We start from the raw sequence: 25,331 nt of genomic DNA, 5'->3' as shown, positions 1-25,331 counted from the left end.
GGACCAGGTATAAGGCATCATGCAAAAAAAAAAAAGATGTATGTGTGTGTATGTATGTGTATATCTGTGTATATGTATATATGTATATGTATATATGTATATATATACCATATTAAATGAAAGGGGAAGTGCAGAGTGGAGACTCAAGGCCCAAGTGTCGGCCAATGGAGATCCCCTCATAGAGGGGTTTAGGAGAGGAGATGGGTTAATTAGGGTGCGAGGTAGTACCGATGAAGAGCACAGCTTTCCCCCATATTCTGGATGCTTCCTCCCCCCAACTACCATGATCCGAATTCTACCTTGCAGGGCTGGATAGGACAGAGGCTGTATACTGGTACATATGAGGGCTGGAGGTACAGGGAATCCAGGGTGGATGATACATTCAGGACCAAGGGTGTGAGGGATGATGCTGGGAGAGTGGAGGGTGAGTGGGTTGGAAAGGGGGAACTGATTACAAGGATCCACATGTGACCTCTTCCCTGGGAGAGGGACAGCAGAGAAGGGGGGAAGGGAGACTCTGGATAGGAAAAGATATGACAAAATAACGATGTATAAATTACCAAGGGCACATGAGGGAGGGGGGAAAGGGGAGGGAGTGGGAAAAAAAAGAGGACCTGATGCAAGGGGCTTAAGTGGAGAGCAAATGCCTTGAGAATGATTGGGGCAGGGAATGTATGGATGTGCTTTATACAATTGATGTATGTATATGTATGGATGGTGATAAGAGTTGTATGAGTCCCTAACAAAATGTAAAAAAAGAAAAGAGGAGAAAAAAATGATTAAGGCAAAGACTGTACAGATGTGCTTTATACAATTGATGTATGTATATCTATGAACTGTGACAAGAATTGTATGAGCCCCAATAAATTGTTAAAAAAAAAACAATAAAGAGATCTTTTGCAGCAAAAAAAAAAAAAGAAGAAATAAATGAAAAGGAAACAGGGAAATAATCAATAAGACAAGTTAATTCTTTAAAAATATTAACAAAGTTTGACAAACTACTGGTAAATTTATTAAACTAAAAGGAATAAGAAAAGCAAATATAAAGAATAAGAAATGAAAAGGCCAATATCACAACAGAACCAAAACTATGAAGATCACAACAGTGAATTTGAAAATTTATAATAAGTGGACATATTTCTAGAAAAACACTACCTATCTTTATTTTTAAAAAATCATTTGCGGGGGTGGGGTGGGGCTCGTACAACTCTTGTCACAAACCATACATCCATCCATCCATTGTGTCAAGCACATTTGTACATTTGTTGCCATCATCATTCTCAAAACATTTGCTTTCTACTTGAGCCCTTAGTATCACCTTCTCATTTTCCCCTCCCTCCCACTTCTGCCTCACTCATGAACCCTTGATAATTTATAAATTATTATTATTTTGTCATATCTCACACTGTCTGATGTTGCCCTTCACCCACTTTTCTCTTGTTCATCCCCTAGGGAGGAGGTTATATATAGATCCTTGAAATCGGTTCCCCCTTTACATCCCCAAATTCCCTCAACCCTCCCAGTATCGCCACTCACTCCACTGTTCCTGAAGGGATCTTCTGAACTGGATTCCATGCGTTTCCAGTTCCTGTCTGTACCAGTGTACATTATCTGGTCGGGATGGATTTGTAAGGTAGAATTGGGATCATGATAGTGGTGGGGGGAGGAAGCATTTAAGAACTAGCGGAAAGTTTTGTGTTCCATATTTGCTACACTGCACCCTGCACTCTTTTTCTCCCCAAGACCCTTCTGTAGGGGCATGTCCAGTTGCCTAGAGATGGGCTTTGGCTCCCAAATCTGTACTTCCCCTCATTCACAGTGATATGAATTTTTGTTCTTTGATGCCTGGTCCCTGATCCTTTGACACCTCGTGATCACACAGTCTAGTGGGCTTCTTCCATGTGGGCTTTGTTGCTTCTGAGCTAGATGACTGCTTGTTTACTTTCAAGACTTTAAGAAACCAGACGCTATATCTTTTGATAGCTGGGCGCCATCAGCTTTCTTCACCACATTTGATTATGCACCCATATGTCTTCAGTGATAGTATTAGGAAGGTGAGCATTATGGAATGCTAGTTTAATAGAACAAAGTGTTCTTGCACTGAGGGAGTACTTGAGTGGAGGTTCAATGTCAATTGGCTACCTTAATATAAACTTATAAATATATGGACATAGATTTATTCCCCCATCATCATATATAAATATATTTACATATGTGCATGCCTGCATTGTGACCTCTATAAATGTCCTTTGCCTCCTAGTTCTTTCCATTATTTCCTTTTACTTTCCTCTTGTCCCACTATCATGCTCAGCCTCCATTTTGGATTCAGTAATCCTACTCAGTTACATTGTCCTTGATCAATCCCTATCAGGCGTCTCACATGCTTCTTGCCATTGATTTTGGATCCCTTCTTGTACCCTTGTCCCCAGGTTTATTAACACCATTTCCTTTCCCCAACCTCCCCCTCTCCTTTGACCCCCCCTCCCCCAGGACCATCGGTCACGTTGTTTTCTCCTCCAGATTTTTTATCTAGCCTATCTTACCTAGATAGACCTGCAGAGATAATAATACGCACACAAAATAAGACAGAGCAAGACAAAGTGACAAAAGAAAACAAAACAGCAGCAAAAACAAAACAAAGACATAATAGTTCAAGGTCTGTTTGATGACGTTTAGGAGTGTTTTCCAGTGGAGTTTGATGGGGTGCCACGGCCTGGCCCCAACGTCTATTTTTGGTACTCCTTTGGGACTTCCTTGCTCTGTACTCTTGCTGTTCTATTGCCCGGCCTTAGTGTTTTGCCTTGTTGTGGTGGGGTCAGATCGGGTGCCACTCCCACACTGTATCTCCAGTGTTGTCCCCTGTAGGGCTTTGGGTTCATGAGGGTTTTCATGTCTCCTAGTGGGGCCGGCCATATGGTTCTCTCTGTGCATTGACTACTCTGAGCAAGGATATCAGTCCTCAAGGCTTGGTGGGTCAGGATGTGCTCCACTCCCTCTTCCTCACCCTTCATTGCTCCCATGTGCTTTGATCAGACATATCCCTCTCTCTGACCTGTAGCTTCTGTGCTATCTTCTGAAGTAAATTCTTCTGGGGGGAGCAGTGGCTTTCCATGTAGTTGGGATTGGGCCTGGGCCCTGAACACTATCTATCTAAGTTTAAAAAGTCTGATGTCCAAGATGTCAACTGAAAATTAAAAAAGAAGAAATAGATCATATGCTATAAAAAATGTTCAAACTGTAAAAATGGTAGACCTCTATGACTGCACTGGAAAACAGTAATCATTGGTTGCTAGATTAATTTGACTCAAACATGCCCTAAATATGAATACACATATACATGTGAATATGTATGGAAGTACAGATATTAATATCAATACAAATAAGAACATGAATATTAGTGTAAATATAATTGACAATATAAACATGAATAACAATTTGAGTGTGAATATGAATATGCATGTCAATGTAAATGAATCTAAATCTAAATACACATATGAATCTAAACATATATGTGAACATAAATATGAATCTAAATATGAAAATTACTGTGAATATCAATATAAGTAAATATATGTTAAAGTGAATAAATAAACACAAATATCATTATATAAAATAAAAATATTTCATGATATGATCGCTGAGGACAAATGGGTGCATAAGCAAATGTGGTGAAGAAAGCTGATGGTGCCCAGCTATCAAAAGAGATAGTGTCTGGGGTCTTAAAAGCTTGAAGGTAAACACGTGGCCATCTAGCTCACAAGCAACAAAGCCAACATGGAAGAAGCACACCAGCCTGTGCGATCACGAGGTGTCGAAGGGATCAGGTATAAGGCATCATCAGGGGAAAAAAATCATACCATAGTGAATGAAGGGGGAAGTGCAGAGTGGAGACCCAAAGCCCATTTGTCGGACACTGGAGATTCCCTTGCAGAGGGGTCTAGGGGAGGAGATGAGTCCATCAGGGTGGGATGTAGCACCGATGAAGAATACAGCTTTCCTCCAGTTCCTAAATGCTTCCTCCCCCCCAACTATTATGATCTGAATTCTACCTTGCAAGTCTGGATAGAGCAGAGTATGAACACTGGTGCAGATAGGAGCTGGCGGCACAGGGAATCAAGGGCAGTTGAAACCTTCAGGACCAGGGATGTGAGGGGCGATACTGGGAGGATTGAGGGTGAGTGGGTTGGAAAGAGGGAACCGATTACAAAGATCTACATGTGACCTCCTCCCTGGGGGATGACAACAGAAAACGAGGTGAAGGGAGACATAGGACAGGGCAAGATATGACAAAATAATAATTTATAAATTATCAATGGCTCACAAAGGAGGGGAGAGGGGGAAGCGGGGAGGAAGGGGGAAAAAAGGACCTGATGCAAAGGGCTTAAGTGGAGAGCAAATGCATTGAAAATGATGAGGGCAACGAATGTACAGATGTGCTTTACACAATTGATGTGTGCATGGATTTTGATAAGAGTTGTATGAGTCCCTAATAAAATGTTTTTAAAATATTTCAATATATTTGTAATATATTATTTGAATATATGCTCAATATATTCAAAGTATGAGTATATATGTAAAAAGAAATATAAGTATATCTGCCACTTTGAGGGTCCCTTGTACATGTACACCAGATTTATTACTGATAAAAAACAGAAATCTTAAAAAAAAAGCTATTTCCTGACAGTGTATTTTAATGTAATTTAATGTTCAAGTCAGTGTTTTCCTTTTCGAACATTTTTGAGAACTCCAATCACGTTCTTTTAAATACCCTTTGCATTTGGGGAACAAAAATAAGACTGAAGGAGAATATCAGGGATGCCGAGTCGATAAAGTAAGGTTTCCTTACTTGCAGTCACTGATACTTTCAATATCTTCCCCCAAACCATAATTTTGGTCATCGACTTTTCAGCAGTCGTCCCTACCCATTGTACAGATATCACAGGCATTTGAGGCAATTGATCCTCAAAGTGACATCACACTACCCTGTAATACAGGTTCCCTGAAGCAGATGTTTATAAAAAGGCTGCATGGTGCAGTGGACTAAGTATTAAGTTACTAACCACAGGTTATGGGTTCAAACCCAGCATCCACTCCTTGAGTCAAAGATTAAATTATGTGTGTCATAATATTGAGAGCCCTGGAAACCTTCTTGGTCTTTCACTTGCCTGCATCCCACTTGCTTCAGGAACCAGCTCTTGGGGAAACCTTCCTGTGGAGTTGTGATCCATGAGTTTAGCAAGCTGTTCCCTGTTCCCATATTGTATACCATTCACAGTGACACTCATATACAAATACCTGGCATCTTTAAATGCAGCTTCTCCACCAGGGGACTCCAGAACCTTCTTAGCCAGGGTGAGCTTCAGAGGCAGCTTTATCAAAATTATTGGAAATAAACTTCCATGGGACTTTTGGTAGTTTTTAAAAAAATGTTAACATTCCCAGTGGTAAAGACTCTAAATGTCTATAATAAAGGTCTTTAGGCTAAAATACATGAGAGTTCACCTTTACAGTGAACTTTGAAACAAATGGCAGAACGCTGTTCAAGGATACAGAACAAAGGGCAAAAGACAGGTAGCTGTTTCCCACACTGCTTCAAGAGGAACCATCTGAGCAAAAACCAGGATCACTCAAGAAAAAGGTAAAGGTGCACTAAGAGCATCAGTGAAAAAGTAGGTCCAGGAAGCAGTGGAATGCCTACTGAAATGCTTCAACAAGCAGATGAGGCACTGGAAGCACTCACTCACCTTTGCCATGTAATATTTAACACAGCTGTGTGGCCAACTGACTAGAAGTGATTACACACACACACACACACACACACACACACACAATGTCATGTCAAATTGAAGATATAGAAATGAAGAGGTGGATTTTGGAAGCCTGATGATAGCTCCTAGTGGGTGTGGCCTTATCACAAGGATCATCCTGGGAACTTCCTCTCTCTGTTTTCACCTTCTTGTTGAGGGGCCACTGGGAGACCTGCCAAAGCCCTGGAGATGCGTCCACCACAGAACTCTTCACCCACAAGGCTGTGCTTCCTGCACTCTGCATCGTTGCTTGTGGCTGTGTGAGTTTGATGAGGGATTCCTGGACTAGTACTGGACTAATGGACTTGATCTGGACTGGGATGTTTGTTTGATATACAATCACTCCTTGATATAAAGCTCTTTCTTATACCTATAGGAGTGTCATTACATTTTTTTTCTAGTCACCCTGGCCTAACACATATACACACATGTACACAGACTGAGTGAAACAATTTTTCACACAGACACAAATCTTGGAATGACAGCTACAAACGGTGAAAACAATTTGCTTTAACTAAGATCTTTTTTTCAGGGCTTTCAGTGCTAGGGCCCTAAATATCGATGAGACCGGCCATGTATACAGGTGCCAGATCTTAACAAGTAGGGACAGAAATGACACTAAGGAAAAAATTAGGCCTTTGACTTAGCTAGCACCCATGACAACTCATGCCTACACACAGTCACAGGAGAATCAGTGAGACAAGATAGAGGGGGTTAACCTGGGTCAGGGCTATGGAGAAGTTCTTGCAAAGTTACAGCTAAACAAAGTATAAAATTCCCCTAACTAGTTTATATTTCTACCATAAAATAATAGCAGTTTGACACTTTAAGTTCAGACTCAGCTAAACTCAGCTTCTATCTCCACATAGTCAGCCTCTACTGAGTTATTTCTGGTCCCTGACTTGCAATGTAAAGCAATGTAAGGAGTGTCAGACAGAGCAAGGTTGCTGAGAGCACCCTGGCCAGTGCAGGGAGACACAGTTAAGAACACACTCCCTGGTTATGTCCTAGATGGATATTGGGGAGCTAGAGTCCTATGCTCTTAAGTCATACTTGGACATCAGAGATGTCTGCCCCAATTTTGTAAGCTATTCAGTTTGGCAGTAGTGTACCTCTCCCAGTCAGGGTCCTTTCCCTGCTCCTGTAGTCCCACATGTGATTGTGTTTAATTGATCTGCCACTAATTGTTTGTGAGTTTCTTTTGAATTCTGCGAAGGAGCTCAAAAGAACTATGTGGTCAGCATAAGGAGATGCTTTCTGCCAAAGATATAGGTCAGACCTCATTTTTGTTGTTGATGATGTGTATTGTTTTTGTAATTACTTTCCAAAGTTGTCATACTTCAAGAAGCTTATGAGCACACCTATTCATATATAATATATATACACACTTATATATATATATATAATTGTGAAATTACTCAAACTTTATAAATTGCCAAGCAATCAGAATTTTCTTGTAACTTCCCGGATCCCTCTGTATGTATACTCTCTGAAAATTTCCTTTCACATCAGTACTTTGGGTCCTTAGAGATACTACTGCCACTCCCTGGATTGTTTTGTTACTCAAATAAACTCTTTAATTTTTAACAGAAACCCCAGTTTTCTCTTTGACAGGAATGATGGAAGAGGAAATGGTATGCACATTCTTTCTCAAGGCTGTCTATCAATCACTGCTACATCCTGAAAGGAAGGAAGGAAAGAAGGATGAGAGGGAGGGAAGGAGGGAGGGAAGGAGGGAGGGAAGGAGGGAGAGAGGAAGGGAGGAAAGGAAAATAAGCAACAATATATGACAATAGATTTACCATCTTAAGGAAATTTTATTTTTATTAATGTTGTAAATAATCTTTGGTGAAATTTTACCAATATTTATCACCAATAATTATTACCAATAATTTATTACCAATAAAGGAACCAAGAAGAATCAGATTCCAGAATAAGAACAATGAAGTCATTGGACATTCTGTGTGAGACCACTGCCCAAACTCCTTGGCCCTGTGTAACACTGCAAATTTCACACTTCCCCAAGGAATCTCCCCTGGGAGATGACATATTGACACAAGATTATGAAATATACATACCTTATGTATTGCCGATACTTATTCTGCATTTTACTTCCTGATACCCTCTCTTTGTTGACCCATTTCCTCTGAGAATGGGTCCTACTATCATTTAGGACTAAACCTGCTGGGCACACATGCAGAGGAAAGACATTCCCAACCTCCAGGTCACCATGAAACAGGACTTTGGCCAAGGATCCAAAATGTGCTTGAAAGACATCAGATGAAATGGAAAGACATTTAGAAGCAAGAAGTACAAAAAGCCATGTCTTTTCAATAATCACAACCCCACCCTGTGCATATCCATGATTGTTCCTGTGAAACTGGTACATATCCATTAATCCCTAAATTTACTTACTGATCCTTATGCCTAAAAGTATAAATTAAAAAAATTCTCCTTCTCTTTTTATATTCCTTTTTTTTCAGGATCTTATCTTGAGGATTCTCCTTTTGGATCATTCCTTCCACTTTCCAAGTAAAGCTTCCCCATTTCATTGTCATCCAGCCCCTGCCTTTGTTTCTCAGCAGTAATTGGGTTGGAAACTTGGAACACATTTCCTTTTGATGAGTACATTTCTTTTAAAAAAAATTTTTATTAGTTGGTTCTTCTTTTTAAAAAAATATCATTTCATTTTGAGCTCTTACAGCTCTTATCACAATCCATACATCCATCTATTATGTCAAGCACATTTGTATATATGTTGCTGTCATTATTTTCAAAATATTTTCTTTCTACTTGAGCCCTTGGTGCAGTGTGTTTTTCAACATGACATTACATATTCATTTCCAACCCCCTTCCCCAAACTATCATTCTAACAGGGCCTGTGTAGAATACTGTTGTGTGTTTTGACACATTTTTGCTTATTTCAGGTACCTTTGAATCTGTTCCAACTGATACCAACCTTCTGCAGAACAGAGCACGGTCTGATGCTGCGCCATCATCACACTGGTTATGCTTGGTCTCATGGCTACATCTGTTGCATCAATCCATGTCATTAGGGAGGTCCCCGTTTTTCACTGACCCTCGACTTTACTGAGCATGTAGTCTTTTTATCCAGGTACTGCCCTCTCCTCATAGCATGACCAACGTGTGTGAGGTGAAGTGCTACCATCCGTATCCTTACTTCTAGGAAATTCCGTGCCTGTACTCCCTCTAAGATCAATTTATTTTTATAGTACCCCATGGTATTTTCAAAATTCTTCTCCAAAACCACCATCATTCAAAGTCCATCAAAGTATTCTCCAGCTTTCTTTACCCATCGCCCAGCTTCACTTGTATGTAATGTGAGCGAAAACTCTGACCCATGGCTGTTTTCATGGGCTCCTTCATCCTGAATGTGACATCATAATGCCCTGTAATATATTAGACACCTTAGGGAGGAGATATGAAGAGGCAAGTGACAGTTTGAGGTTATGTATCTGGTTATTAAATGAAAGCTCGATGATTTAAAATCACTAGTTAGTCCTTGCAGAAATAGGAGGTTATCAGACCCGGGGTACATTTATGAACTGTCAAACTGTACCAAGAATCCCACAGAGAAGTTCTGTTCAACCATACAGGGTCTCTATGAGGCAGAAAAGACTCAAGGAGAGAGGGTTAGATTTTTGAGGCAAATATTTCTTTGCTTGCTTGTTGACTTGCTTGCTTGATTCAATGATTTTTTTTCCTCAGTGGAGAAAAGTTCCTGGTGTGTGAATAGCTCTCAGAGCTCACAATGAACAACAGAAAGAATAAGTGAATGAAAATGTGAAGTGTTCATATCAAAGAACACAGATACACCAGGACTCTGATTAATTTCAGCGAGCACACACTTCGATCTGGCAAGATGTGAACCTGAGCCTCTGCTTAGGCATCTGATAACCTCCATGTCTGCAAGCTGCCTTGGTCCAGCATGCGGCAGGAGCCAGTCTTGGAGAAAACTCCTTTTGGAGCAGCAGGACCTATGTGCCCGTGGACTGTTCACAGTCTCCAGACCTTATCCAGCCAATGGTGTTCATAGGCAAATCACTAATGTGATTTCCTGTTTAAATGCTGTCTCCCCACCAGGGACTCAAGTGACTGCTGAATAAGGGTGACCTTGCTCCAAAATGTCTGCTTCCTTCCTCCTTCTCCTCATAGTGCTGTGTCTCCCATCAGGTCAGTGTTGGGGGAAGATGGAATCCTACAAGGCATATTCACAGAGGTAGGGTGTTTTATGTTTATTTCCTATGTCTCCAGGTGGCCTGGCGCAGGTGCAGCTTCAGGAGTCTGGTCCTCAGATGGTTAGACCTTCACAGACCATCACTCTCACCTGCACCATCACGGGGGACTCTCTTTCCAGTACCAGTGCTACTTGGGATTGGATCAGGCAGCACTCTGGAAGCGGCCTTGAATGGATGGGAAGGACTTACTACTACAGCTCAAAATGGTACAGAGAATATGCGCCATCTCTAAAAGATCGTCTAGTCATCAACCCAGACACATCCAAGAACCAGTTCTCCCTGCAGTTGAGCTCCGTGACTGCTGAGGACACGGCCATGTATTACTGTGCAAGGAGCACAGTGAGGGGAAGTCAGTGTGAGCCCAGACATAAGCCTCCCCTACAGGGAAAACACTGGGCAGCAGGGGGCACACAGGACCCACTGAGCACAGACACCCAGCCCTAGACAGACACAGATGAAGGATAGGGAGGATTTCCTGTTGGAATCAGGTCTCCATGGAGAGTTTTTCTTTTCCTTAACCTAAATTTTCTCCTCACTGCCCACTTGAAAGGAGGAACTAGTATTCTCTGTTTGCAGAACAAATATTAAAGTGACTCTAATATTTCATTGTCATCCTATAGAACCCACTTTCCTTCTTGAAATACAGGTTATCATGGCAATTCTCATCCTACAGGCATAGCCAGATTCATGCGTGCAGTGCATGATTTCAAATATACTGAGCTCAGTGACATACTACCGTCCAGAGGCAGGTCTGTGAGGTTTCCTTCTGCATTGCTCCCTGTGCTCTGTTGGCACCAAATGACTAGTGATCTCTTTGTCTGAGAAAATAACTGTGGTGATATCTGGGACTAAATATATGCCATGTCCTTAGTGATGTTTGCTACCAATTGTCTCCCTTTATGAGGAAACAAGTGTTCCAGGCACAGAACGACTCTGAAGAAGGCTGAACGTCCACAATTGAATGGTCATTGCCAGAAATGAAGTGGCAGCCGGATCAGACTGGGAAACTTAAGCTTCCATTAGACAATGAAGATGTGAGAATCTGGTACGTCCACAATTCACGGTTTCCTTAGATCCATGAAATTCCGTGTTGAATTTCAGTCAGAAAATGAAAACTCCGGAGCCTCTGTTCAGCAGGCCTGGGTGTAGCTCCCAGAGGCACACTGGTGCTCCTCTAGAATTTGGATAAAAATCGTTTTCACGGGAATAAGGAATCTTGATCCAGCCAGGTGGGTCTTGACAAACGAAATTGCTGCTTGTGCTGGCTATACTGACAAGCACCCACCTGTGCTAGTCCATGGCTTATTCAGCACAGGAATCTGCATCAATTGAGCCAAGACAAAGGAAAGCTCAGGGAGGCAGCACCCGTTTAGAAAAGCATTTGTACTTCGAAGAGTCGGCCAATGATGTGAAAAGACATACCCATGGCAAATAGTTTTCATCATGGGCAGAATTTCACGGAGCAATATTGCTGGGAGAGAAAAGGCACCACCTGAGTGAGCCATGCTCAACAAAACTACCTAGGGCAGGAGCCCGGTTGCCCCCAGGCACTAGGCGTGTCAGGCCTCAGCATTGTAAGGAGAGTTCACTGAAGTCCCTGAGTGAAGTTTTCTCCGCTGTCCTACGTCTACGTTCCTAAAATTTACTCTGTGGTTTCTGATGATCCTGGGTTATGAACGGCCACCATTCACCGTTCTCCTTACACTCGTGCGTCTCCATCGACCTTAAAAGAAAGGGAGGACACACAACTGCTGGCTGGTAAATTCAGCAAAGTTTGTTTCAACACAAAAGACACAGCTCTGTGGTGACCCGTCTTCCACGGTAAAACATTTAATTTCAACTCTCTTTTATACACGTGTTTCTGTGGATTTCAACATTTCAGAGCACAGATTAGCACATTCCCATAGCGGAGTGAACCTCCCTTCCCTCATGTCTATAGGTATTTCTCCTTCCTATGGGCAGCTGGACAGTAATTTATCTGGGGAACGTCTGGTAAACCAGGACAATGGTGCTTCCCCAGCTTTCTGTGATGAAGGGCCAGGCCATTGGTTACCTTTATAAAAGTCTCCTGACACGTCCTAGTGATGTCTGTTTCTGGGACCATAGTGGCTTCCTCTTCCTCGGTTGGTCTTGTTGGTAGGTGCTGTCCAGTTGGTCTGCTTCAAAGCAACCCCAATGTACAGGACAAGGAAAGGCTTGCCAGTCCTGGGCCACCCTCATTTCTTTCTGATGTTTGAACCCATCGTTGCAGCTCCCGTGGCCATGCATCCTGCAAACGGCCTGACTCTTTGTCACTGATCCTCCCCTTTAATCTGACCAAAAGTGTTCGTCATCTGGTCCTCTCTCTGACAAGGTTCTGCCTAGTTTTACTAGTCCTCCACTACCTGACAGTGTATCAATGATTAGCATAAGGTTTTCAGTGGTGTATTTTGTCATCCTCAGTGTGTCCTTATTGGGGGCTCTTACAACTCTTGTTACAATCCATACACCAATTGTATCTGACGTAGTCATACGTATATTGCCATCATTCTTTTCTAGACATTTACTTTCTATTGAGCCCTTGGGATCAGCTCCCCTTTTTTTCCTCCTCCCCCACTCGTGGTTCCTTGATAGATTATAGATTGTTATTATTTTCATATCTCACATCGACCATTGTCTCTTTTATCCTCAGCTTTCTGTTGTTCCTCTCCCTGCGAGGGGTGTGCGGTTATATGTCATTTGGTATCTCTATTCCCATTCCTGTTCCTGGGTTCCATGTGTTGTGAGTTTTATCTCTTGCTAATACCTATGCACTCTAGTCCAGAGTGGGAAGCGGCACTGGGGTGATGATAGTGGGCGGTGATGAGACCTCAAGGGGTCAGAGGCAGATTGTGTGATTCATTGGTGCGATCCATATCTCCTCAGGGGGGCCTCCACCCAGTGGGACACAGCATCTGGGAGGCTTGTGGCTTTCTCCTGAGACAGCATGGTGGCCAAGGGCCCAGACTTGAGGGTGGGACTCTGGGCCTGGGGTGGCAGCACTTGCAGAAGCCACCCCCTCCCCCAGGCACCCACCTGGATATGGATGAGCACGTGAGACAGTTGGCTGTGAACTTTGAGGGTGGCCTCAGTGTCTCAGAGCAGGTGGGGTCTGGCCTGAGTCAGCTCCCACAGCTCCAACCAGGAAGCCCTGCCCCCAGGCGGGGGTCAGCAGTTATCCCAGCAAGCTCATTCCTCCCCCTCAGCTTCTGTCTGGTCAGCCCTTCAGCTTCCTGGCTGGGTTTAGAACTTGTCCTAAGCTCCCAGAGGGCCACCGTCTTGAGATCTTGCTCAGCGCTTCAGGCCTTTCTGCAAACTCTCCTCCCAGGAGCCCATTATCACTAGCAGTTTACCCCTTGCTCTAACGATGCTCCAGGAGGCCTGCTTGGGAAGTGTTGGGCTGTTGCCTGGTTCAGCCCCACTAACTGCTCCTCAGGAGAAAGAAGAGGTTCCCTGCTCTTGGAAAGATTTACTGGCTTGCAAACCCTCTGGAGGATCCCCATGAGTCAGTAGGTGGGGTCATTCTAAAGCCCGGCACTCCGCAGGTAGCCACGTTGTGTGCCACCCAGGCATGCTGTGTGTTTGGAAGAGACTGCACACCCTTCAAAGGTAGAAGCTGCACCCCTCCATGGTTCTTGCATGCAGCAAATGCAGGGACCCTGAGACTCCGGGCCAGCCTCTGGGCTAGGATCATGGGCAAATCGTTATCTCGCCTAAGCTCCATCTGGGCTGGAAACGCAGTAGCTTGTACTGTGACCTGGGTCAGCCTGGGGCTGTGCAGGGCATCCTCAGCCCAGCTCAACTCTTCCCAGAACACCCCTGCAGGTGCAGGGAGCCCTTGGCTTGGGAAAGTGACCCTGCTAAGTGGGCTTTGTGACCAGGCTCCCTGATCCACCGACCCAGGTTTGCCTCCTCCACAGGCTGCAGACAGCAGGGGCTGCCCTGAGTTCCCTGAACTCGGGCTATCTCCAGAGACAGTGTGGGCAGGATCTGGAGGGTGTGGAAGTGAGTCGTGCTGGGAAAGTGGATGGAGGAACGGAGGGTAGGGTAGATGCTGGGTGGGCTGAGGGGGCAGGAGATGCCCTGCAGAGTTCTAGAACCAGGGCTGAGGGATGTGGGAGCTGTTGGGACCAGATGGCCCTTTCGTGAGTTTTAGGAGCTGCCTGAATTCCATCCACATTGACCCTCTCCAGCCCCACCTTTGGCAGATGCTGGAAGAGAATTTCAAGGTCTTCCGGGAGAAAGGGCAGAGTGTGGGGCTGCCAGGGTGCAGGCCCTGAGGGAGCTGGCAGGTGCCCTGGAACTCGCCTCCCCCAGCTCCATGGCCCAGAGTCAAGTCCACAGGAGCGGCGTTGAGGCCACATGGGTGAGGCTGGACAAGGCAATGAAAGCCCGCAGAGAGGTGGGTGCTCAGAGGGACAGGCCAGTGACAGCCAAGGGGCTCGGGACAAAGGGGCCTACCCCAGATGTGTGTGCATCGTGTGCGTGTGTGTGTGTGTGTGCTCATGTGTAGGGGTGGGCATGTGGGTGTGTGCATGCATACTTCTGTGTGTATTCTCGTGTGCACATGTTTGTATGAAGGGGCATGGCTGACTCCAGCTCCCAGCATCAATCATCCTTCCCCGTCCAACCACGCTCCTTCCTGCCCCCAGTTTGGAGTTGTTCAGCGCAGGTCACTCCTTGTGGCAGGACCACGAAGTGGGCTCTCCCTATGCTCCCTGAGCACAGGCCGCAGTTTCGTTGGGGGCACAGGCCCTGCTGGTCTTCTTGCTGACCGCCACTCTTAGAGCTCCCTGCCGCCCCTCCCCACAGCCTCCTTTCGCGGGATCTGGTGTCTAAGTGCACTGAGCACCTGACAGGTCCTGCAACCGAAATCCTGGGGCTGGGTGGCCCCGGGGCCAGCCCTCTCCTCACTGACTGTTGGAGGTGCTACAGGCAGACCCCCTGACAGGCAGCCCACTCGCTCCCTGAGCCGCCGTCTCATGTGCTCAGGGCTCCCCATCTTATTGCCTTCCTCCCAACATGCGTGTCAAGACCCTTTACTCCCTCGGGCCCTGCCTGTGGCCCCCGGGCCTCATCAGGAACCTGCTGTGATCAGAGGAAACCATCCATCTTCTAACCACCGAAGGGCCAGAAGGCGCGAATGTACAGCGATGATAATAGGTAAAGGTCACGGTAAAGTCACAGAGGACAGGAAAGACAGGGGCGAGAGAATACAATACAGAGTCAGACATGTTTTATTAGGCATGCTCACGTCAGCTCCTCTTGATGGACCACGTGGAACTGGGAGAAGTGGAACCTTTGCTATCTTGGGACGTGTATAGGGAGCCTGGAGACACACCTCTTCAGTAGTGACATGGGTCACAAGGTGGGCGGTATCTATCGTAAGGCCCCTGTACTTGAGCTCACCAAGGTGAGGAAAGCTAATACCTGCATTGGGGGAAGCTACAACGGGGGCTGGGTGTCACGGTGGGAAGAGAGGGCAAAAGGATCATATCTGCTTCTACACAGAGATACAATCAGCCATGTGCTCACATTAAGCAGCCTAGCTGTTAACGGAGAATCCGTGGGAATGATTTTTAAAGCAGGATAATGTACTTGGACTTTACCTCTAACTTACCAAAGTAGAGGCTTTCCTACCGTGGAATACCAGCTTTCCAGATTCTCCCTGTTATAAGTTAGGGAATAGAGTCTTCGTCCTATTTCCCTCCGTGTTAAAGCCCCACAAATCCCCAAGCCACAGTCTTTGCTCAAAAGGAGGTGGCCCTGTTCTCAGGGAGAAAGTTGCTGGCCCTCCTTCCCGCTGTGCCCTCGACTTCCACAAGGCGGCGCTCGAGCTGTGGGGCCACATGCAGAAGGTGGTCCTGGTGGAGGGTGCTGTCCTTGGCCACGACCTGGTGTCTGTGGAGGTCCTGCAGTGCCAGCACCGCCTCCTGCAGGGGAGGGCCCCAGTCCCTCCCCCCCGCAAGAACCCCTCTTCTGTAGGCAATGGATGGATGAGGAACCCTCACCCCCAGCTGACCCCAGGCAGGACTGCAGCCCGCCCCTTCCCCCTCTGGGATAGGGGTGACGGGCCTGGGTTTGACCTAGGCTGGGGTACAGCCAGGATGGCCTGCAGAGTCCTGGGTGGAGGAGCATTCAGCCTGCTCTCTGCCAGCTGCAGAGGGAGCTGGTGGCTGTGGACAAGGTGGTGTTTCAGATGGGGATGGAGGCCATCCAGGTACACCCTGCGGTCCAGGAGGGCCTGGCCGAGCAGCTGGCTGAGGTGCTGGAGGCCTGGGCCACCTGAACATGAAGGCCTGGGAGCAGGGCCAGCAGCTGGAGTGGGTAGCCCATGGCCACGCCTTCCTCAGGCACTGCCAGGAACTGCTGTATGTGCCACCCCACCTGGATGGGGGCTCGCTCTGTCCCATGCGGGTGGGGGCACCCAGCACTTCCCTGCCTCCTCCCTGTTCTGCCCTCTGGCCCTGAGACCTGTTCCCATGCCCTGTCCCCCACCCAGCACTCAGGCTCAAGAGAAGCAGGTGCTAGTCTATATCCTCAGAAGGGCCAGCTGGGGCCAAGAAGACACTGGGGCAGGAGCTCTGCCTCAGAGCCCAGGCAGTGCGGCCGGCGGGGTAGCAGCTGCTGGACACCAGCTACGTCATGGCCCCAGAGATGTGCGCGCTGAGGTCTAGGGCCAGGGTGGTGCGTGGCCAGAGCTCCCTTTCCTGCTGCTCCCTGCTCCACAGTAACCCAGCCCTATCCCACCCAGGCGACACCCTGCGCCCCTCCCAACAGCCCTCTGCCCCCCAGGTCACAGTGTCTCCGGGAACTGGACAGGCAGCTGCAGGAGCTCCGGATGGCCTGGGCCCTTCACCAGGACCACTGCCAGGTGAGCCAGGACTAGGAGGAGCTGCGGGGAATGCTGGGTCAGGCCGAGGTCTGGCTGGCCTCCTGAGAGGACCTCCTGCTAGACCCTGACTGTGGGGTGAGCAGGGATCCGCCCCTTAGAGGGCCACATGCCTGGCACCAGGACTTGGAAAGGCAGCTGGTGGCCCAGGAGGAGAAGCTCACCCAGCTCCAAATGCAGGTGAGGGTGTGGAGTGCGGGACTGAGGAGGGGTCGAGGGGCCTCCACCTGCGGTGGGGTCTCCAGAGCATTGATCTGCCCTGAGGGGCACACCTTCGGGGAAACAGCCACAGGGTCCTGTCCTCCATGGGCAGTCTGGCTCTGTGGGGTCCATCACAGCTTCTTCTGCCCAACTGCTCCCTCCCCTCCTCTTCCTGGTTTCGCCCTGTGAGAGTTGCCCCCAGAGCAAGCCCTGTGGGACACACAGGGTCACTATGGGTGGAAACCAATCAATAATCTCATGGGTGCAGAGCACACTCTGAGGAACACAGGGTGGTGACACTAGCTACAGAGAATCTGAGTGGAGCAAGGGTTTGTAATCCTTGTGTAGGCTGGGGGTGGGGCTGATAGGGGGGGATTGATACCACAGGATCCTGTGGGACTGAAAGTGAGGACCTGAGGGTGGACGGGCAGAGGGAGTGCCCCATCCTCTGAGGCAGGAAGGTGGTCAGCTAGGGTGAGTACGGAGGAAGATGAGCAGGGGCTGCTGCAGTCACGCAAATGTCACGTAAGAATCTCACTTTAGTATAAAATGTTTGTCTCCATTGCAAAGCCACCTCTAGCAACTAGGATCCCCTCTCTCCCCATCTGGAGTTGACGAGTGAAGAAAATAAAAAACTGAAGCAAAGCAGTCCACAGGACTAACGGACCACCAACACCACAGCCCTCCATCCTTGTCCTGGAGACCAGGAGAGTTAGATGGTGCCCAGCCACCGCCTCAAACTGCTCTGGTTGAGCTCAAACTGGCAACTTGTGCACAGCTTGAAAGCCAATGGAAGGTGACTTCATGAAGAGGGCATTACAAGTTTGACAGGGACTGCTGGAACCCCGAGACCAAGGCCCTTCAAATCCAAAACAGAGCGCAGCTCCGGGAATCACCCCTGCCCAAGCAACAGTCGAGCTGATAAAGTGAACACATGGCACCTCTAAGGCAAGTGCTTCCCAGAGCAAAGGGGAGCATTTGCCCTCAAAGTTCAGGAGGGAGGGAGGGGCCAGGGAGAAGGCAAGAAGAGTGCTGTGTTATATTATGAGAGCTGCAAACAAAATGTGTAGAAATTGTTAAACTGCTCTGCATGTTTCCACTTAAAACAAAACCCTCTATATTAAAATTCATATATATATGTGCATTATATATATATATATATATATATATATATATATATATATATATATATATATATATATATATATATGTCAAACCTAAGGTCAGAAAAAGGCATGCCCCGGGCTGCTGCTCATGGCAAGGTCAGTGGTCTGAAACCCATCAGAAAGACGCGGCTCGGCTGTCTGCTCCCGTAGTGACAGCCTCAGAGACGCAGGGGCCGTCGTGTGCTGTCCTATAGGGCCTCGATGATAGAAATCGACTTGATGGCAATGTTTTGAGTGCTTTGAAGGTCAGAAACTGTAGACAGTGATCTATAAACGTCCTTCTCTCCTGTAAGGTGTCTGTAACACAATCAAAGGAAAACAATCGGTCTGCTCTCCAGATCTTCAATGGGACCATTTCCAGGGAGCCTGGCCACACACTGCCAGGCTGTGCCTCCTCAGATCCGCTGGCACTGCTAGGAAGGTTGTGGGCCCTGCAGGGGTGGGGTACTCTCCAGCCTGTTCCCCAGCAATAGAGGCACTAGGCCAAGACTGGAAGAGCCCCGGCAGGGGAGAGTGGGGAGGTTGAGGCAGTCACTGTGCCCTGCTTCTGACACTCTTCATGTGGCTGCTATGGTCACCCTTGACCTCAGGGAAGGCCAAGGGTCACCAGGGCAGAAAACACTTCCTTTTTATGGTGAGGGCCATATCGCGTCTCAACTTCACTGCTAATTAGCTGTGGTCTCTAGCAAGTAACCCAGCCTCTCGGTGCACCCAGTTTCCCCAGTGCTATCTGGAGTCCCCAGAAGGGCCAGGTACAGCCAGGCTGCTTGCAGCTGGGCCAGAACCAGCAGCTGCCCTCACCGTGCCCTGAAGCCAGAAGCCCAGAACTCAAAGGCTGAGCTTTGCTGAAGGTCGTCTGACATGGCCTCTCAGCTTAAGTAAGGGGTCCCAACTCCAGGCTGCACAAGTTGCTCCCTGGAACACGTGGCCCGGGCCCCCAATGTGGGCACACAGAAAGCCAGTTCACCTCTCAGGGGTTTGGCAGAGCCGCAGCACAGCAAGGGTCTCCCTGGAAGCCCGTCCAGCCCATGCCCAGCACCTCCCCCAAACTCACCCCTGCTCCAGGCTGCTGGTACTCACTGTAGGTCCTGTCACCACTGCTGGGCCCTGGGGGCAGTGCTGGGCCGCCACTCCAGCAGGCTCTCCGCTAGTGGGGCAGGCTGCCCCCTGGTGGCCACCCATCTTCACTTGGTGCTGAAACATTGCAAACTTGGTTAAGAGGAGCTGAGAAGAGAGGAGAGGGGTCACAGGGGGCCCTGGCTGGTGGGCTGTGAGACACCTCAGTGAGTGACTGGGCAGGGCAAGACTGGACAGCCACAGAACTTGCCCCTCTACGCACAGAGGGGAATAGGAAGCCACAGCTGTTCTCAGTCCAGACTGATGTTCCCCATCAGCCCCTTGTGCATGCAGCCCCCCCTCCACCACCCGTCTTCCTTCGGCTCCAGGGAACCTTCCTTGCCCCTAGCCCCTTCCTCACTAGGGTGTGCTCATAGTGCTCTCTCCTCTGGCCACCAGCTGCTGGCTGCTCAGCCAGCTCTGCAAGTCCTTGGCTTCCCTCAGGAAGCCCTGCAGTGTCAGCATCCTCTTCAGATCCTGGCCCCTGTGGTGACAGCTGAGTCCCCCAACAGTTAGTGTGCATGTGTCCACACTCTGGAGGACAAGGGACTCAATCAAAGGGGCTGCCTGAAGGACAAGTTTATTCAAGGTCTTTGCCCAGGCTGCTCCTCTGGATTCAAGAAGCAAACCCAGGGCAGGGGGAGTTGGGGCTGGCGAGGGTGTGGCTGTGGGGAAGGGCAGGTGACTGGATCCAGGGAGCCGAGCCCCTGCCCTGCAGGCTCTCCTCAAAGGTTTGTGGGAAGAGGAAACAGTGAAGGACTCATCTTTTCCTGACACATGTCTACAGGCCTCTGTCACGGTTCTCTTCAAGGCAGGGGTAGCATCTAGGGGAATAAGCAACCCCAGCCAGTTTTCTGGTACCCCCGGATGCAGTGACCCTCACTGTTGGGCTGCCAACTCCCACAGTGTCTTCAGCTGCTTCCAGAGCCTCCCCCGCATCACACCCAGCTGCTCTGAGACCTCAGTTACAAGGATCTACATATAACTTCCTCCCTGGGGGATGGACAACAGAAAAGTGGGTGAAGGGAGACAAAATATGTAAGATCTGACAAATTATCAAGGGTTCATGAGTGAGGGGGGAACAGGGAGGGCGGAGAAAAATGAGGACATGATGCCAAGGCCTTAAGTGGAGAGCAAATGTTTTGAGAATGATGAGGGCAATGAATGTACGGATGTGCTTTACACAACTGATGTATGTATGGATTGTGATAAGAGTTGTATGTGCCCCTAATAAAATGATTTAAAAAAATTAACTCATTTATATTTCTTAGGACAATGCCATTTGTATTTCAAAGCAACATTCACGAAAACTATTTTTCACCTTCACTATCTTCTATTTAGTTTTAAACAGTGCAAAAACAATTCTTATGCCTTTTTATGAGATGTAATGCAAGTAGACATAAATTTATGCATAATTAAAAATGTGAATGAACAAAATATTTTGTTAAAGAATTTGAACTTTTGTGAAGGAGATTTCCCTCCTCAAAGGTGTTGTTGGTTGTTATGTGCCATTGAGGCGATTCTGACTCCCTGTGACGGGAAGGAAAGGCACACTGTGCTATAGTGTAAGGGTTTTCAGCGGCTACTTCCTCTGAAGTGGGCAGTGGAACCCTTCTTTGTATTCTGTTCTTAGCCTGGAAGTTTCCCTGACACCTCTTCGCTTCGGGTAACCCTGCTGGCATTTGAAATACCAGTCACGTGGCTTCCAGCATCACAGTAACACACAACTCACCACAGCACCACAAATGGACAGACAACAACAGGATAGGAGTCTTCATGGGAGCAGGCAGTCACGTCTTCACTCTCTCAATGGGGATCAGTGAGTTCAAACTGCCAGTCTCTCTGTTACAGCCGCACATGCAACCACTGTGCTGCTAGGTACATTTCCCTAAAATTCTGCCTAGAAAAATCTGTGGAACAGTTCTTCTCTGTCACAGAGGGTCACTGTGAGCCAGGATGGGCTCTGAGACACACAAATGCAACACCATGAAGCCACCTTACTCTGTCCTGCTCTTATTTAACTCTACTCTTTTCTGAGCTATCTTTTCCATATATTCAGAAGAGACTGGCACTGAGCAGTGTTAATTCCACCAAGGGCAGGAAGGAGATCAAAGAGTCACAAAGGACTATCTCTTTGATCTCATGCCACTGCACTAAGGAGGCTTGGGTGGCAGCTGGAAGCTGCACATTTCACTCCCTGTCCCTACACTCTTGGCTGAGTCTCCTCAGAGTGAGCCTGCCCCTTTACCCAGCTCACTGCATTGGCTGTCTTGCTCTGAAAAGAGAATTCGCACATGTGAGTCTGACTGGGTGACAGATGGGAATCTTAATGCTGCTCTTTGGAATATGAAAGGCCTCGGATCAGAGTGCTGCAGGGGAGTGATGTCTGCAGAAGACCTGCTGGTCTCCCAGTTAGAAAGAAGCCTTCCCCTTTGCCTCAGAGGTGCGTTCTCTGTGGGTGGCAAGTCAGATCCTTGGGCTGGCACTCTCAGTAAACAGATCATATGGGCACCTTGAGAAGTGCTTGCTCACTGACCCAGCTCCCGAGGGATGTAAATATACCAACCAGGATGACTAAGGACACCAATGCCTAGAATGATCACATTCTTTGCATGTGTACAAATGAGGTGGGCAGCCACCTGCGCTGATGGTGGCTGCACAGTGTCTGGAATCACACCTGGCTAGGTGGACCATTGAAAGAGTTGGTGACATGATAATAGGGAGTACACCCCCTTGCCAGTAAAGCTGAGGAAATGGCATTTGAGGAAGCAGGGGCAGCTGGGTCACCAGCATGAAGTCAGCGAGAATGTTGCTTGTGCCTCCTTTGTTCACTGGTGGCTGCTGGCATCTGGGTAGTGAGGACACCATGGCTACTGCCAGAATTCTCCACGGTCCCTGGTTCCACTCTCAAGTCGCTGGCTTCATCACTACCACTGCCATCGAGTTGATTCTGACTCACAGCAACCCAAAAGGACAGAGTAGAACTGCGGCTGGTGGGTCTGGGGGGCTGTGGATCATTATGAGAGCATTTCTATCTCGCAGTAGCTAAAGGGTCCAAAATGCTGGCCTTATGGTTAGCAGCCCAACATAACCCACTTGGTCATGAACCCTTGCCAGCTGATCCAGGGAGTCCATTCCCAAGTGCATATCTAAAAGAATGAAAGACGAGTACCCAGATGGATGCTGCACTAATCACTATGGGCAAAAGGTAAACAATAAGCCAACAATACCCATCAGTAGAAGAATAGAGAAAATATGACCTACACAGAATGGGATATACATATAGTCTGCCACAAGAAAACTAAGGCCTTTGATTCAGACAGACTCTGTAACACAGGTGAACGCAAGACATGTAGTGAAAGACGCCAAACACCAAATGCCATGTATTGTGAGTCCATTTAGAGCAAAAATGCTGGACAGGTAAATCCTGTAGAGCCATAGAGTAGATTGGTGGTTTCCCAGGGTGGGGTGGGAGGGGCAATGGGGAATGACTGCTTAATGGCTGCAGGGTCGATGAAAATGTTCTGGAACTGGATGGTGGAAAGCTTTCACAGTGTCCTTAAAACTACTCTTAAAAAGGGGAGAGAAAGAATCTGCAGAAAGCACAGTTCTGATTGACTCACATGAATGCGGTCACCAAGAATTGGAATCCCCTAGAATTGGAATAGCAGCTAGACTATTGTTTCCTTGGGAGGTGCCTCCAGGAAGGACCAGTGGAGAAGGGTAATACTGATAGAGCAAAGGGAAGAGGCCGATAAAGAAATGTCATTGAGTAGGTTCCCAGAGACAGTATAAATCCTCTTGTAGTTGTCCCAGACAAAGGCTGAGGGAACTGGAGTGTGGCTCCACCTATCCACATGTGTCATTGGTTAAAGTGGCATTAGGTCCTGGAGGATGTCAACTCCCCTGTCTGCTCAATGACTGTTCCCTGTGTGGGGAGTTACATGTGCTTCCTGTGAGACCATTGGTATTTATGGGAGTGGTGGGTGCCAAATGCTAATACATGGGCACATTAGCAGCTGCTACAGCAAGTGCTGTACATTTTTAGCTGCTTGAGTGACAGGTGGGCCCTACCTCCTGCCTATATTCAGTGGTAGGGTGTTCAGATGGGGGCATCCGAAAAATAATAAGGCCCTATTCTTTGCAAATAGACATTATTATTATTTTAATCTGTCCCAACCCCCTTTCTTATCTGTCCCTGTGAACTACCTCACTGGCTGAAACATCAGGTCCCTGGGGAAGACATCACATTTCAATACGGTCACAATGCTGTTTTCATTGGCCCAGTGGAGACACTGACATAAGATGTGTCAACTAGACGCTTTTTCTGGAGCATTTCCAAACAAAAAACGAAAAAGAAAGTCCCGCTTTTGCAAGTGGCCTGGCATCTAAGAAGCATAATTCAGAAGCACATGTCCCGCCATGTGGAGGAGGCAGTCTATGTTGCGAGATTACAGCATGTGCCCTGAGAGACAGACACAAAGAACACAGGAACATGCCAGTGGTGGTCAGGAACGGTCGACAGAGCCAGCTGTCCTCTTGTTCTCCCCACCTTTCCATTTTCCTAGGATTCTCTCTTCCAAGTATTGGTCTCTTTACCTGTTTACAACCAAATGAGCCCCAAATAAGATCCAGATCATAGAAATAGAAGGAGGAAGTTGGATGGAGACTGCAGTTCATACTCCCCGGAAGCCATTCAGACTCCCTGAAAGAAGGAGACACTGTGATGGAATTAGCTCTGGATTCCTGACATTTATTGAGGAATGCTCAGGGAATAAGCACCTGTGGGGGGAATCAAGGAAGGGCACAAGAGGGAAATCTCAACAGAGGTCTCAGCCCTGCCTATGGAGAGTGTCATAGTCAGTGTTCCCTAGAGAAACCAAACCAGTTATATAGCTGTAACTGGAGATATTGATATATCCACCAAGGCTCCTATGGTTAACCACTGCACCGGCCACTCATTGCCATCAAGGTGGACTCAAAGTGACTGTGTAAAACAGTATAGAACTGACCTTTTGAGCGTTGGAGACTGTAACTCTTCAGGAGATTACGAAGCTTCATCTTTCCCTCAAGGAGCCCTTGGTGTTTTCAAACTGATGTCCTTGCTGTTGAATGCCCAAAGGGCCACCAACTACGACACCAGAGCCCCATAGAGTGAGGCTTATTTCTAGGAATTGGCTCACATAGGGAAATGGCAAGTTCCAAATTCATAGGTCAGGCAACAGCCTAAAGAGCTCTGTAGATGTTCATCCTAAAATCCATAGGTTAGGTGATGGGAAAAGACAAGAATAAGAATGGTCAGAACACACCCTAGGGAAACTCCCTTTCTGCGCTGAAGGCCTTTGGCTGATAGGTTTACCCCTTCCCACATTATGGAAGGTATTCTATTTTGCTTGAGACCAACTCCTTCATAAGAGCAAATAGATGAGGTGAACAAGCGGCCATCTAGCTCAGAAGCAATAAAGCCCACCTGGAAGAAGCACACCAGCCGGTGCGATCATGAGGTGCCAAAGGGACCAGGTATAAGGCATCATGCAAAAAAAAAAAAAGAATATATATACGTATATATATATATATATATACCATAGAGAATGAAGGGGGAAGTGCAGAGTGGAGACCAGAGGCCCAAATGTCGACCACTGGAGATCCCCTCATAGAGGGCTTTAGGAGAGGAGATGGGTCAGTCAGGGTGCGATGTATTACCGATGAAGAACACAGCTTTCCCCCAGATCCTGGATGCTTCCTCTCCCCAACTACTAGGATCCAAATTCTACCTTGCAGGACTGGATAGGGCAGAGGCTGTACACTGGTGCATATGGAAGCTGGAGGCACAGGGAATCCAGGGTGGATGATACCATCAGGACCAGGGGTG

The sequence above is a fragment of the Tenrec ecaudatus genome, chromosome 13 (genome assembly GCF_050624435.1).
Source record: "Tenrec ecaudatus isolate mTenEca1 chromosome 13, mTenEca1.hap1, whole genome shotgun sequence".
Lineage (NCBI taxonomy): Eukaryota > Metazoa > Chordata > Mammalia > Afrosoricida > Tenrecidae > Tenrec > Tenrec ecaudatus.
This window is presented reverse-complemented; position numbering follows the sequence as displayed.